We start from the raw sequence: 14,895 nt of genomic DNA on the forward strand, positions 1-14,895 counted from the left end.
CCCCAGACCCTGAGACCTTACTGTTTTATTTTCTTGGCAAATGAAGATACCCTGGATAAACCGGAGAAATTCTTGAATGTGCTAAGGTCTGGATTTCCAGGAAAAGGATAAGGACTAAGCAGGAAAAGAGCTGATATAGGATGATGTATCTGCCCCAACTAGGGGATGTCAGAAGGAAGGCCAAGAAAGTTAAGGAGCACTGCAAGCCAAAGGTGCTTATAGAAAATACAGATTTTATATACACCTGAAATCAAAACAAGAGATCATGAGGCACTTGTCTGCCATATAGTGGCTAAAATTCAGATGAGATGTTGGGGCTGCATTATATAAATGGTACTATGAGTTCCATTATCTTTGGTGAACTAAGGTTTTAGCTGTAGTTAATGTATGTTAAGAGGTTTGGTCTAGCTGTTTTTGGAAAATGACAGAACGCTAAAGCCACGTGGTTACTTCAGACAGATGTTTTCCTTTAGGTTTCTAGAGACAGGCGCAAGAGAACCCTTGACTTTCTTCTGTATGGCTAGGTCCTGGTGGTTACCCTTCATCAAGATCATGGTAAAGTAAACTTGAGGAAATTTACCTGTCCTCCTGGTGAAGGTAAGGAGTTTTTGTTAAGAGGGTTTGACTTCTGAAGGATATATAACTGTGTCAAGCACGAGTTGAGGGAATGTAATACTTTGTGTTGAGATGAACTGCCAAGATCCAGTTTGTAAACTAGCCAGCTAAAGATCAAATGGCAGAGAAAACTGAGTAACTAAAATAGATAGGAAGAGATTTGGAGGGTTCTGTGTCTCAAAAGAGCACTGGAGTGGAAAATGTTGCAAATAACTTTTGTGACTTTGGCAAAAATATGTCACATAATGCTGCCTTCCTAATTTTGTTAGGATAATGACAGGTTTAATAAAAAAAGCTAATAAAAAAGTAAAAGTGAACTGTAAATAAGTAAGTGAATAAATAAAAACCTAACCAACTAAATAACTAAGTGTGGTGAAGTGGGGACCATTGTGTTATGAAATGGCAGAACAGGTATACATTTGGAATTGGAAACTCAAATCTACTTACTATATGGCTGCACATTTTGTTCTCCTTTAGTCTGGGCAGGATATATGGATTCAGTTCATTTACAGTGACATTTTTAAAAACTTTTAATTACTGGTCTTCACAAAAAAAATGCATGAATTATTTACTGTTTTAAGATATAATAGGAAATGTACTTAGGATCTCAGATCTGTTCAGTCCTCTGGGATTTAGATGGATGATCTCATCAAATTCAGAGTCACTGCAGTAAGTCCAGAAATGTGCAGATGCTAAACATAATGCAGAATCTTAATTATTGTTTGTAGTTAATTAAAATGCTATTTTTGTTTGTTTTGCCTCCCTCTGGCATCTTCAAGTCCTAATTAATTCTTGACTGTGGGTGGTGGGATTAGGATTGGCAGCAAAATACACCTCAAACAGCCCACCAGCACCATAGGGCTGTATGTGCAGATGTACTGCAGAAGCAAAGATCACATTCTTGAGAAGTTAGATAAAGGTCGCTATTGTTCTTGCCGCCAAGATTATTTTTATCTCATTGTCAACATAGTTGTTAATGTACAAACATGGAGGTGAAATACAGAACATATGAAACTCATAAAAAAGGTGTAGACTTTGTATACACATGCAATTACAGCACTGCAGATGAGATGTACAGAAAAATGCTGAAGGGGAGCAAGTGTTTGCTTGACAGATTAAGGAACTGGCTGGCACCGTTCCTTGTGGTGAACTGCTTGGTGACATTTATGGCACTGATAAATAAAATCTCTGAACAAATATCATTAATTGATGTAGGTCAAGGAGTGACTATTTGGTATGTTTCTATGGAGGTGGTATTTCAGGTGCATAACCAGACCAGGATTGAGGATTTTTGTTTGGGGTTTTTTCCTATAAAGTTGCAGTTTTTTCAGAGTACAATGAGATTTTTTGGCTTAGAAGTGCTGCTGTAATTGGTTTCTGGGGCTTTCTTGATTTGACCTAATTGGACATTTTGAAATGTTGCCAAAGTATGGGGTAGGATTTTGCCAGTTTTCCGTCAATGATTAATAAAGCTCATTTGGAGGATCAATTAGAGTTCCAAAAAGAAGATTTTGAACTGTAATTGTTATAAAACCAATGAATGCTATATTATTAATGGACATTTTCAATGTTGAATGATGAAATATGGTGTTATAATGAACAATAAATACACATTTTTTCCTAGAGAATTTCCTTCCTTCAGGTTATTATTGTGTTGTTTCGGGAATTCTATAGTCAGGGTGTAAAATTACTTTAATTCTGGCTTGTAATGATATTTTTGGCATAATTCAAATTGTTGTTTTTAAAAAATCATTGGACCATTAAAAAATGTTTTAAACAGGTAAGATTTCCTCAAACATTTATTTCCTCTTCACAGTGCTAAAAGTCTAAGTGCCAGCTTTCTAAAAGTCTTTAGAAGGAATGAGAAACTGCTCTTTCTGTGTCTGAAGACCTAGGGAATTTAAAGAAATTAAAGGATATGTTTGGAAGAAGGAAAAGCCTACAGTGTATGCCATCATCAGTTTCTAATCATCCCCAGCTCCTTCCCAAGTTCTCGTTTTCATAAAGATAATTTAAAAACAATATGCAAGTGGTTCAGCCTGTCTCTGTGTATTATAATTTGTTTAATGCTCTGGTACACAAGTATAGATTTGGTGGATTGTTTTTCCTGTAGTCAGAGGACTGACTAGGGTGGATAAATTAATAAGCAGGAGGTTCCTGCATGTTGGAATTAGCCACTTATCTGTTTCATCCATTGCTTGTTTGTTCATGTTTTGCTCATTCGGATTTATCCTAAAGAAATGAGATACCCAGCTATTAAGGTAGTGCCAGTTTCTAATTTGCTCCAGGAGTTCATAGCCATGGGTCTGAGCACATCAGGAATGATCTGCAGGTGTTTCCATACTACCATTCATTGCATTTGGGTCATAATTAGGTTTTTAATTTTAATGTTATTGGGTTTTAGCTGACCAGGTAACTAAAAAAAAGTGTAGCAATGCCATGCTATGCTATGCATAGTTATGCTATGACTTCCTATGCTTTTGAGAAGTCAAGCAAGAGCTTTTACTGAAACACATCCCTCTGCAAAGATTTATGCACATAGGGTAACACTGCCACTCTGCTACAGCACTTGAAGGTCACTTGAAAACCTAGAGTTTTGACTAAAGTAGGACTCTTCCTTGGCAGGTCCTACAGAGAGATTTTTCAAGCTGGCCTCCAAAGCACCTTCTGCGATTCCTGACAGGTCAGGTTTTCTAGGGGAAGGAACTGCTTCTTTTGCAGACACTATTAGCATAAATATCACAACATGAAGCCCATAATCACACTCAGAGGATGCTCTCCTCTTGTACGTCAGGCAAATCACATTTAATTTGGCATTTACTGAAATATGACTGTTGGAACTGTACCAGCACTACATATTACACTGAGCAGGTATCTATGCTACATTACATGCTACACTTGGGGCAAAATATGGCAACAGCCATTCTAAACTAATAGAATATAGTGCTTTTCCATTATAGCATTTTTGCTAGCACCATGGTAATACTTCTCTTCCATGCCTCTCAAGAGAACTTAGGAACCAAAATACTTCAATGAAAACTCTGTGCATGTCTCTGAATTCTTCCAGAAATACAGCTATGACTGAATTCAAGATGAAGATGGTAATCTCATTTTTTGCATGTTTTAGACCTGCTAAAATAAAGCTTAGCAAAATGCTGCTAAGGCAAGAGATGGAGAATGAATGGGAAGATTATAGTGCATTATTTTACATGTTTTTACTTACTGAGTAGATGACCTCATCTTCTCCAGAAAAGAGATACCAGGCTTCTACCTTCTGTTCTGAGCTTAGTAGAAAGGTGGAATCTCAATTCCTAGACGCTGTTATTTTTTACGTAGAGGTGGAGGTTGTTTCCCAGCATCTCTATGTTTCTTGCTGTTTTCTATAGTAATGATCACTTATGAGGAATAAGTAGATTTAGAGTAGGACAAGCTGCACATTCCCTCAATTAATATACCCACCCACCTGGTACTTGAGCTCCATATGGTCTTGGATTAGGAATGAGAGAACTTGCAAAGCAATTGCTTCTGTCAGGCCTCCAAAATCAAGCCTCTCCCTGGTGGGTTTTTGCTTTCCCTCAGAGTAACCCAGTAATAATTATTCCAACTGCAGGAGCCTTGCCAAGCCCTAATCTTTTAACCGAAACCACCATGGTTTGGGAAAAGGGAGCTGGTTTCAGTAGGACTTCCAGCCATCTTCCCACTCTACCTTCTCTCAGAGCTGCATTCGCTCTTCCTTTGATTCTTCTTAAAAGAGATATCCCTTATACACTACTGAAAGGGAACTGTGTGCAAAGCCTTTGGTGCTATCACACCCACTTCAAGCTAGAGGCTTTTCTGCAGGTCAGTTAAGTGCTATTTCTTCTTGCTTAATGGGCTGTCCTTACTAGTGTGCCCATCTCACCCCCTGTCCATCCCATTCAGAATTAAGGAAAAGCTACAGATCTGAGCTAATGAAGCCTGTCAGCTGCCATCTACTTTTTGCATTAATATTAATTTATTAACGTGTAGTTGCTTCTGCTGTGTATTTTTGGGAAATCCAAACTAGGTCCACTATCTTGAAATTTGGAGCCATGACTTGGATCATTAAAAAATTAATCTCCGATGGCAGCAGAATATGACAGGAATGGGCTTGATGATCTATTTGGAGTATAAGAAGAATGAACTACTGGTTTTGTTTACTCCAATAGCCCATCTAGCCTAGTTGCCTTTGACTAATGAGTAGAGGATGCTTGCAGAAAGACTGGAAAAAATAGGACAAGTGTAGGATTTCCTAACTTCTGGCAGTCAGAGACTGTGGGAATTTCCTAAACCAGAATTTTCACTGGATTGCGTCATCATGTTTACTAGCCATCAATGGACTTGTCGACCATAAATTGTCTGTTTCGTTTTGAACTTTCTTGACCCTCCCCATCATCCTTTGATAACAGACCAAATACCCTTTTTTAGTAAAACAGCTTTTGCAATAAAAAGGAGAATATACACAAATATGTGTTTAGTCTGGAAGCCTGCTTCAGTGTAGCAGAGCTGAAACTGTTTTCCCCAATACTTTGTTGCTGCAATTTAGAAACACAGATCTTAAAAATAGTTTTTTATAATAATTTAATCTTGCTGCTTTTCTTTAAGTTCATAATTTTTGCCCTTGTTCATTTGGTTTTGTGGACAGAGCACTAATGTCCTGTGCCATGTGCATCCCTGCATAACTTGAAAAAAAAAATCCCTGCTGTGTTTTTTCATAGAAGATCAAAAATGGATATGAATGGTGCATTGGAGGTTAGATTGTGCCTCTAGGTTTGTTTCTCTCTCTTTTGATTTCCTTCTTATTATTTATTTTTCTTTCTTATTTGTCTCAATTTTCATTCATTTCTCTTCTGTTCTCACACATCTCCTGTGGTTCCCCTCGAATTCCGATGGCAGGATGGAATTGGATCTCTGTTCAAAAACAAAGTATTATTAAATTAGGTTATTTTTTTGTTCCCCAGAAATCTTGAAACAGACATATATTACATTGTATTGGAAAATGGAAATTGAAGAGGAAAAGAAGCAGTATATAGTACTAGTGGTTTATTTTCCTTTTTTTTTTTTCAGGAAATGGATGTTTGCCCCAGACAAAGAGTAAAGGATGTTGGTCAAATACCTTCAGTTAACACCAATAGGCTTTGAAGTGTTTCATGGCATTTAGAGAAGATAGGCCTCAGCTAGGATTAATAATAAATGGACATTAATCTAAAGTCATTGCAGTCATGTACTTTCCAGTATTTTTGTTGCGTGTATAAGCACTGGTCATCCGTGGTTTAAAGAGGGACCCACACAGGATGCTTTCCTGCTGTGCTGACTCATTCCCGATAGTCTAAAAAATGAAAAGGGGCATGTGTGCTTCCTGATTTCCACATTGCTTGTAACACTTTTAAACCAAAATGTTTTGGATTCTCTTTGTCTGTCAAAAGCTAAGGTTCTTATTTAATCAGCAGATTCCAGAGTAACTTTTAAAGTGCTATTTTACCACAACTGTTTTCATCTTTATTCACTGTTTTCCCATGCACTGAGGAAATAAGAGGGCTGGGAAATTACAAAAAATAAGAAAACCCGTGTGTCTTGTAAGACCCTCCTTCAGAAAGTGATTAGGGGCTCCTCTGTCCACCAGTTAATGTGTGCTAAATGGTCAAGTGACTCATCTTAGCTCATGTTTGATTGCCTGTGCTTTCTGCCTGCTTGTGTATAAACAAATTAGTAACACCCCTCCTCAATAAGGAACCATGAGGTGTGTAGTACTTCTAAGAAAAACACAAAGTCATTTGTATCTGATTTGCCAAACAACCACTCTAAAATCAAAGATGCATAGGAAAAAACAAAACCAATCAGTAACAAGGAAATCTGGAAGTTGATGGCAGATGCACAATGTCTATCCATTGCCATTAGAAAGCCCAGATAAACTAAAGTTCTCCCCTGCCTGCCCAGCCCTGAGGTATGAAAGCCAGGCAAAAATTACTTAGGAGGAAAAGTAAACTGAGAGCAATAAAGGATAAAAAGCTGAAATCCACCAAGGTATCAAATTAAGTCATTGTGTTAAAAAGCAAAAGAAAGAATGCTGTTTCATTGACAAAAGCTTTATGCCACAGAAGTTGTACAGATTCTCTTCCAGCTCATCTCAGAGCTTGCTTGTATCCTATGTGCTCCTGGTCCAGCTATCAGGCATTTGATGAGGTCAGTGCTGGTTGCTTTTTAGTTGAAGGAAGTTTCTGACTCCTGCATTTGTGAACAAAGTCATGGCCTGTGGGTAACTGATGCAGTGGGAAATTATGCCTGTAGATGACCTGAACTGTTCTCAGGGACAAGGAAAATGTTGTCATTACTTTCCTGGCTGTACAAACTATGTGCTCCCTCCCTTTGCTCCTCCCTCCCTCTTTAGTGCCTGCTCCAGGTCAGGCAGCACAGGTAGTGTAGGGTTTCAGAGGCTCTTTGACATGTCCTGCAGTACTGAACCCTTGTCTCATGGTCACTAAGAAAAACATTTATGTGAATGCATGGTAGACACAGCACATCTCTGAGAGCATCGAGGCAAGCAGGGATTCCCTCAAACTCAGAGAACTTTCTGCATGATGGGAATGGTATTTCAGGCTTTGGGGGGAGGGGGGAGGGGGGGGGCACCGCTAGTGAAAGTCACAGAGGGCTTAGAGTCCTGGATTGCCCCAATCTGGGCAGTTACAGTCCATATGCAAGTATTGTCTTTTGGCTAAGCAGATGGGAGACTGCGGTTGTGCGAGGACCCAGGAGCATCTGTCCTCATGTCAGAATGCAAAGTAGGTGGCTAGAGGAACACTTCAAGATACTTTCACATATCTATTCCAATTGATGCAGGGAGTTGGCATCAGAATATACGAGGAAGCCATACCTCTTCAGTATCTACAAATATTTGCCATTGCCATCAGTGAATGGCATTCCATGTCAGTGTCATTTGATGGGGATGATGACACATTTTAAGGCTCCCATTCTCACCATCACATGGCTTTGTGTCCCTGCATTTTAGTCATTTCAGAGCAGTGCATCACCACCTCACTGGCTCATGCTGTGCTCTGTGTTTAGCAGCACATATTTATGACATGGGGAGCGAAGAATGAAGTTTAACTCACGTCCTTAACTAACCCGTAAGTGAGGGATTAACTGCCTACCGCATTCTTTTACTAAGTATTAATCACTGAACATTATTTTCATTTTTTTTTAAAGTCTTTTGCTTCCTTAGTATGTCAGCACACAACTGGGTTTGAAATTGTGGCGTTTGAGGGGCTGCTGATACATTAGTCACGCCATTGACAAGGGACCTGTTGTGTTACTTTCTGAGTGAAGGAAAAAGTACACGTCGATGGGCTGCAGTTATCAAGGTTTGCTCTTGCTTCACAAACCTATCTTCCTGGCTGTGGTAGAGTTAAAAAAATAATTACAAGTTTTTCAAAGGATCACCCACATACACATGGTATGAGAGCACTTTTCTTTGTTGGTTTCATTTTATTTGTACATGACTCACTCTTGGCAAAATGAGTGAACCTCATGAGCCTGTAAAAATTCTGTTTGGATTAAATGATTTGCATTAAATGATTTATAACTGCAAGAAGGGTTTAATATTCCTGTAATTCCTTAAGGAAAAACAAACCAATCTTATTCTTTCAAGTAGCTATTGCTTTCACGCCTGTTATTTCAGACGCCATCTTACTCGCTCAAGCTGATAGCTGGTAATGAGACTCTGGGTACTTCTCCTTCCTTGCTTTCCTGGCCTCATGAATTAGAGATGGGTGGTGGGGATGTACTGTCATCCTTTTCTGAGCACATGCTTCTGAGCGTGACCGAAGGCCAGGGAACCTACAGCCTCCCAAACCTGTTTGCTTTGTGAAGAGCAAGGAGCTCTTCAACTTGTGCTGGGATGATGTGGGGTGATCACGTTTCTGCGACCCAATTTGCCCTGGTTTTGTAGGCCAGACGACTGTCAGTCTTCATTTTCCTGTCGGAGCCGGTGTTCTGGTTACAGCCCATCTCATTCCTGCTGACGTCTGCACGGGTCGGCTGTCAGCAGGGCTGGTGGGCTGCCCAGCCGCCCTCTCACTCTGACCCCTTGGTTCCCCCAACCCAGAGATGCGGGGCCAAGGGGAGAGCCCCCACTGGGCATCCCTGCAGGGAGGATGCCAGCCGCCAGCACCCACCGGGGCTGCCCGCACCCCTGGGACGGAGGCCCCGCGGCGGGGTGCGCCTGTCAAAGCCCATGGGAAAAACATACGAGTCAAGAGCGGGACAATCCAGCCGGATGCAGGAGCCATCAAAAAGCTCTTTGACTGTGTGTTTGCGCAGAGCCGCGGCTGCCCTGGGTGTCCATTCCAGAGGCTGAGCCGTGGCACAGTTGTTACCGGGGGCCGCTGCCTTCGGCCTCGGACCACGGGGAATTCTCCTCCTCTCCCGTGCCCGTGCTCCTCTGGCAGGGCGACCCACGGCCGCGGGATCTACTGTCCGTGGCAGAAACGCGCCGCGGTGCCCGCGCAGTGGCTCCCCCGCGGCCCGTCCCCGCACCTCTCCGCCCGAGCCCCCGGGGCGAAGCGGTGACTCGGCGGCGCCCCGGGGCCCGCCCTGCCCGCCCGGCCGGGCGCCGCCCGCGGGGCCGCAGCGGAGCCGGGGGCATCCCGGCTCCAGCGGCGCTACAAGTGGCCGCCGGGGGCGGTTTCGGCTCCGGCTCCGCCGCGGTTTCCCTCCGCCCCGCTCCCGCCTCCCGGCGACCCTCTCCGCGGTGCGGAGGGGCCGCGGGGCGCGTTGCGTAACGCCGCGCTGGGCTCCGCTCCGCCGCGCGTCGCTCGGGGCGGCGGGAGGCGCGCAGGCAGCGAGGCGAGGCGGGTCGCCACGGCCGGAGGTGAGCGGCGGCGGCGGCGGCGCGGGCGGGGCCGGGCCGGGCCGGGGGGGCGCAGCGCGGCGCGGCGTGTGCGCGGCCCCGCGGGAGGCGGCGGCGCAGGCGGGGGGAATCCAGGTCACGTCCGCAGCCAGACGGCGGCTGGCGGGAGGGACGCGGCGAGAGGCACCGCACCGCGCCCGGCCGGGTGGCGAGGGGCGCGGGGCAGGCGGGCCACTCCGCTCCGCCGGTAAGTCACCCGCGCACCCGCTCGGCGGGCAGCGCGCCTGGCCGCGGGCGTGGGCGGGCGGGGGGTGCCGGCTCCGCAGGTTGGGAGTCCCGGCGCGCCCCCGCGGAGCGCCGCGCTGCCCGCCGTTCGCCCGGCGCTGCGGGGCGGGCGCGGGGGAGCCGAGCCGCGCTCCCCGGCCGCTCACTATATTTAGCTGTCACCGGCGGGGAGAGCGGTAGCAGAGGCGCGCAAACGCTGTCGGGGAGGGAGATTCGCCGGCCCGTCGGGGCGCCGCCCGCCCGCAGCAGCATCCGGGGGCGGCGGGGGTCGAGCGGCGGCGCGGCCCGGCGGGGAGGGCAGGGACGGAGCCGCGGCACCGCCGGTATTCATCACCGCGGGGGGCGGCGGTGCCGGGCGGGGGGAGCGGCGGCGCGCGCGGCTGCCGGCGCTTCCTGATTTATTTATGTTTGCAGCATAGGTGGTATTTCCCCGTTAAAGAGTTTATGCATTGAAGTTCTGTTTGACTTTCTAAAGCGGCGACGACAACAACAGCGACAGAAATCCGCGAAGTTAAAAAAGTCAAATGTGTTAATTGTTAACTAAATATAGAAGAAGAAGGCTTGGAAGCTGTAGTGGGTGGATTGATCAGGCAGCGTATGAGTAAAAAGGAAAAGGGAAAATTGTCAGCCCTACGAAGCCAGTTGCCGGTAGGAAGGATCGCACCTGTTCTGGTGAGTGGCAGGAGCCCCATAGCCCCGTGGTCCCCAGAAACCTTGTTTGCCCTCCTGTGAATCGGAACGGAGGAAGGCGAAACACAGGTTAAAAATGCTGTAATAAATACCAGCTCTGACCAGGAAGGCAGACGGGATGTTTTTTCTACAGTATAAGCCGTGTTCCCTTTATTATTTTAACTTAACACAAAATTCATGCATTCCAACTGAGCCATCTGCTAGTTACAGTAACATATTTGGCATTTATTTACAAAACTTAGTCTGTTGTAAATATATGTTTGCTTAATTGATAGACTAGATTTTTTTATAAAAAATGGTTTGTTTTCTTTTTACAGTTCAGTACTACTCGTATGTTGAGACAATTTACTAGATTTTCTGATTCCTGTTTTCCCAGCTCCAACTTCTGAATAAACATTTGAGAAGAAAAACCAAAACAACAGAGCAAAGGGTTTGCTCTTTATAAGAAATTTGTTCTTTATAAGAAATAGTAACAAGGTAATTTTCAGAAGACCTTACCATGATCAATTCAGTTGCATTGGTTAGCTGTATTGCCTTACAGTTAGAGGCTTGACTTCTCTCCCTTACTTTGAACTGCAAATAATATAGCTATATGAATGTATAGCCTTTTTTAAAGAGAAGAAGCTGGGCTAAATCACTGGAAAGTATAGCTGTTCACTTTCTGATAGAACAGCTGTTTAAGGCACAATAAAAACAAAAGTTTTGTGAAACTGTATATGCCTACTTCCTTCCTCACAAGACTTTTTTTTTCTTTTCTACTAACTGGCATGAAATCACCCTTCATATTAGTCCCAGGACCTTTAAATTAGTCTCAGCCTTCTTCCAGTTTATTTGAATTGGTGACCTTTGGATGAGCTGGTATGTTCCATTGTTACTTGCTAATGATGGAATAATCTAGTCCTGACGTACCAATTGTGAAACCGAGGACACTGCTGCTGGATGGTCCTGAGGAAATTTAAACGTCTCATGGCTCCATGTTGGAAAAGGGAGGATTTAGCTGTGGTTTTTATGTGCTTCTAACTTTGTGGAGTATAATAATTCAGAGCTGAAAGGGCTCAAACCAAAGTCTGTTAGAGTCAGTGGAAAATCTCCCATTGATTTTTACTGGTTTTGGATAAAGGCTTCTATGAGCTGAAGTTGAGCACATCATGGCTACTCCAAATTGTTCAGTGCTTTTGAAATTCTTTGCATATCCAAGTCATTATGTAAAGTCAATTTTTTTTTGTGCTGTCACCTGTATGGGAATGTTCTTTTGCTTAGTAGAAAGTGGTGGTAGTGTTTTTGTTCACTCTTTTATATGCTATAGCATTAATTTTATTATCTGATCATTTCTTACTATGTGAGGACGACATATGGGGGATTTTGGAAAAAGTGAATCAGCTTTTGCTGAAGGCTGCTTACCCTGAATACAGGTTTCTTCAGGTGTTTTTCAAAGAGTTTACAGTAGTGGGACATGTGAAGTTGAAAGACATGCTTTCTCTGAGGTGCATGTTGTACTTCCTTTGTTCAGTATATGGTTGTTTGCTGCCTTTTTTTTTTTTTTTGAAGATGAAGGGGAGAAAGCTGTTAGTGATAACAGATACTGGTGTTCTGTAAAAAAGCTTGCAGAATAACATATACCTGTGATAGGCATATATGCTCTCCTGGCTTCCACGTTGCTGATGACGAGCAGGATTTTTACTCTTGGCTATAAATAAAAACCCAGCCAAGAGAAAGTAGGGAGGAGAAGGATTGCTAAACTTAAATCATGGAAGTTTGTCAGAGTTTAGTGTAGCCTGTCTTGAAATTTGATTCCATTTGGAAGAGAATCAAGAGATGAAACCTCAAAAAAAGTCCACCTGATTTGAGGCAGGACATCCTCCAGCAAGAATCTCGTTTGCCACCGGAAGGGTGAGACCAGGAATTTTGGCTCCTTGGAAAAGGAAATTCTGATGCTCATTATCTCTCCTCCATCATATTCTGGTTTACTGATTTGGAGTTTGCTTATTACTAAAAGTTAAAGAAGGCAAAAGAGGTATGCATGTGAAAGAAGCTCAGATAAATAGCCTGAGATGAGGGAAGGCAGGAGAAGCACAATTACAATGAGCCCTCATGTCTTGGATTTCCTTCTAGGACTTGGGAAGTGCTAATTTTTCCAGCCAAACTAATTTTGTCTTTAATAGGAGATGGCTGTCATGGCAGAAAGCAGAGCTGTACTGCAGGGTGCAGGGTAGCAATACAGAACTGCATATTTCCTGCGTGTTGTCCTTTTGCATGCAGGGTTTCCAAAGCACATGAGAATCTGGCCTCTGGAGGAAGGGTGGAGATACTGCTGGGGCACTGTCCACCTGCCTGCAGGGAACAAGGCAGCACGTTCATGCCATGGATTTTTACAGAGAGTATGGTCAGGATATAAATTTGTGAATTTTTGTCAGCCAGGGTCAGAGGATTGATCAGGAAAGATTTTCTTAATATTTTCACAGTTTGTTGTTGTCTCCTCCTTTCCAAATTTCACAAATAGCAATGTATGTAGTCCTAGATTCTCTCCTGCATGGCCCCATTCAAATAAGCAAATAAATAAATAAATAAATAAATAAATAAACAGATGCTGTTTGGTAGCTCTTTGGGTATATGACAGCAGAATTCTTCCAGGTCACAAAGGTGCTTTCCTTCTCCTATCTGTTTAACTTAAGTAAGGCCTCCAGGTGGGTGAAGAAGTCTGTACTTGAAATGTAGTATGTTAGTTCAAGGGTCTGCTTGGCTTAATTTATCTCATCAAAAGAGTTACCAGAATAATTCACATGGCCATTAGTGTGGCAGTACTGCTCCTGATGTTTTTTGAACTTGTCATTGTGCAGTGGAGAACTACTTTCCCTTCTCAGGGGTGAGCTAGGACTTTACATATTGTAGAGGGATAACTAAACAAACAATGCATGTGTTATGAGAACCTTTATAATCAAAATCAAGGGCAGACTATACATTTCTGTATAAAGATTAAAGAATTGTATTCCTTCAGTTCTGTGTTATTTCATTGGTTGTATGTGGTCCAAGAGGACATTTTGAATAAAGAGATTGAATCTTGCACAAGTTGTTTCTCTCATTTAATTTAAAACACGTGAATGAGATTGTTTCCATTATTCATCCCAACTACTTTACTTTAAATGAGATTATGGTAGGGGGACAATGCAAGTAAAAGGATTGTTTGGAAAAGTTGGTTCTGTTGTTAGCCTTTTTGGTTTATGGTCACACTGCCAAAGTGTGTGTAATAGCCTGCAACTAGAGAGGAGGAAATTAAAAGCAAATAAAATGCCTTTTTGAAATATGAAAATTAAATTGTGTATTCCATTCTGAATGCTTTGGTCATAAAAATTCTCATTTTACTGTGACCTATTGTAGCTTATTAGAAATTAAATATCCTGTGAAACCAGTGAACTAGTCAAAGAGTATAGGAATAAATTGCAGTTTTAAAAAAAAACCCCTGTATATCCTCATGTGTCTTAAATATACAGAGCTGTAATAATTTTTACTGGTGAACTAAAAGGGCAAATACTCTTATGTTATAATTAGATTATACGCATGAAAGCAGTGTGATCATTCTAGACTACAGAACTGTTCTGTGTCCTCTGGTGAACCTAACCCAATAAATTAGGGTTCTGTTTTTCCATTGGAAGAAGTAAAAAGACTGATTGTTGAGCTGCCTAATAGAAAGGTAGAAAACAGAGCAAGAAGATCAATGTCTGATCAAGTGAATTTAAAGTCAAACAAAATGTAAGTCTGGATGAAGTTAGTACATATAGAACCAAATTGCTTCTCAGTATGCATACACAATGCTTACTGTTTTATCTAGGGTAGAAGATCATTAGTTCTGCTCACCTGCTACATTTTTTTTGGCCTGTTTTGATCCTGGTGTTTGACTGTCTTCCGGATTACTTCATGAGACTTGGTAGGAATGAACTGTATGCCGAAGATACGGCAACAATGTTGCTTGACAGTAGTTGTTCTTTGCAACAGCTGTGGTGTAGGAAAATAAAGGAGCTCTTTGAAGAAAATCAGAAATAGCTGTCAACTACATAAGTAGTTGGATCCTTGAACAATTCTTCACTAACCAATATCTTAGTGACATGCAAATGGGTGAACCATTTTTAAAACATTCACGAGAAAAATGTGTGAGTAAGAAGACCTGTTTTCATCCCCAGTGCAAGTTGCCTTCCTTGAGTCATGTGTCATGTTTGCTCTAATTATTCACATCTGTGCAATGGTCTTGAACTCTGGGCCTTTTCCTTTTTTATGTTTTCATGGGTTTGTAGTGTCTTGGTCTTACACCTTTGCCTCCTTTAGTATCCTGTTGACTCCACACCTTCCACTCATGACTTTGCATTATTTCTCTTGATTTGGCTATGCCAGCTATTTGCCATGTGCTCCAACCAAGCTGTACTTCAACATGTATGGAATGCTGCTGCTGC

The 14,895-nt window shown here is 42.8% G+C and overlaps 1 protein-coding gene and 1 long non-coding RNA gene across 4 annotated transcripts in view; both read left to right on the plus strand.

Annotated features, from left to right (window-relative positions):
- The first annotated feature begins 268 nt into the window (after positions 1-268).
- On the plus strand, positions 269-6,727 carry LOC116799500. The gene is made up of 3 exons (XR_004361068.1): positions 269-597; positions 3,623-3,716; positions 5,701-6,727. It is a non-coding gene; the product is annotated as an uncharacterized LOC116799500 (long non-coding RNA).
- Positions 6,728-9,417: 2,690 nt separating this feature from the next.
- The window catches only part of THRB (thyroid hormone receptor beta), a 160,543-nt gene continuing 155,065 nt past the window's right edge, over positions 9,418-14,895 (plus strand). The window contains exon 1 of one of the 3 annotated variants that reach the window (XM_032688551.1): positions 9,418-9,499. The gene's annotated coding sequence lies outside the window, so the exon portion shown is untranslated. Of the gene's footprint in view, positions 9,500-9,664; positions 9,726-14,895 lie in introns of those variants that run through there. The other 2 variants (XM_032688580.1, XM_032688572.1) reach the window with 2 other exon arrangements.

The sequence above is a fragment of the Chiroxiphia lanceolata genome, chromosome 1 (assembly GCF_009829145.1).
Source record: "Chiroxiphia lanceolata isolate bChiLan1 chromosome 1, bChiLan1.pri, whole genome shotgun sequence".
In the NCBI taxonomy this organism is placed as follows: Eukaryota; Metazoa; Chordata; class Aves; order Passeriformes; family Pipridae; genus Chiroxiphia; species Chiroxiphia lanceolata.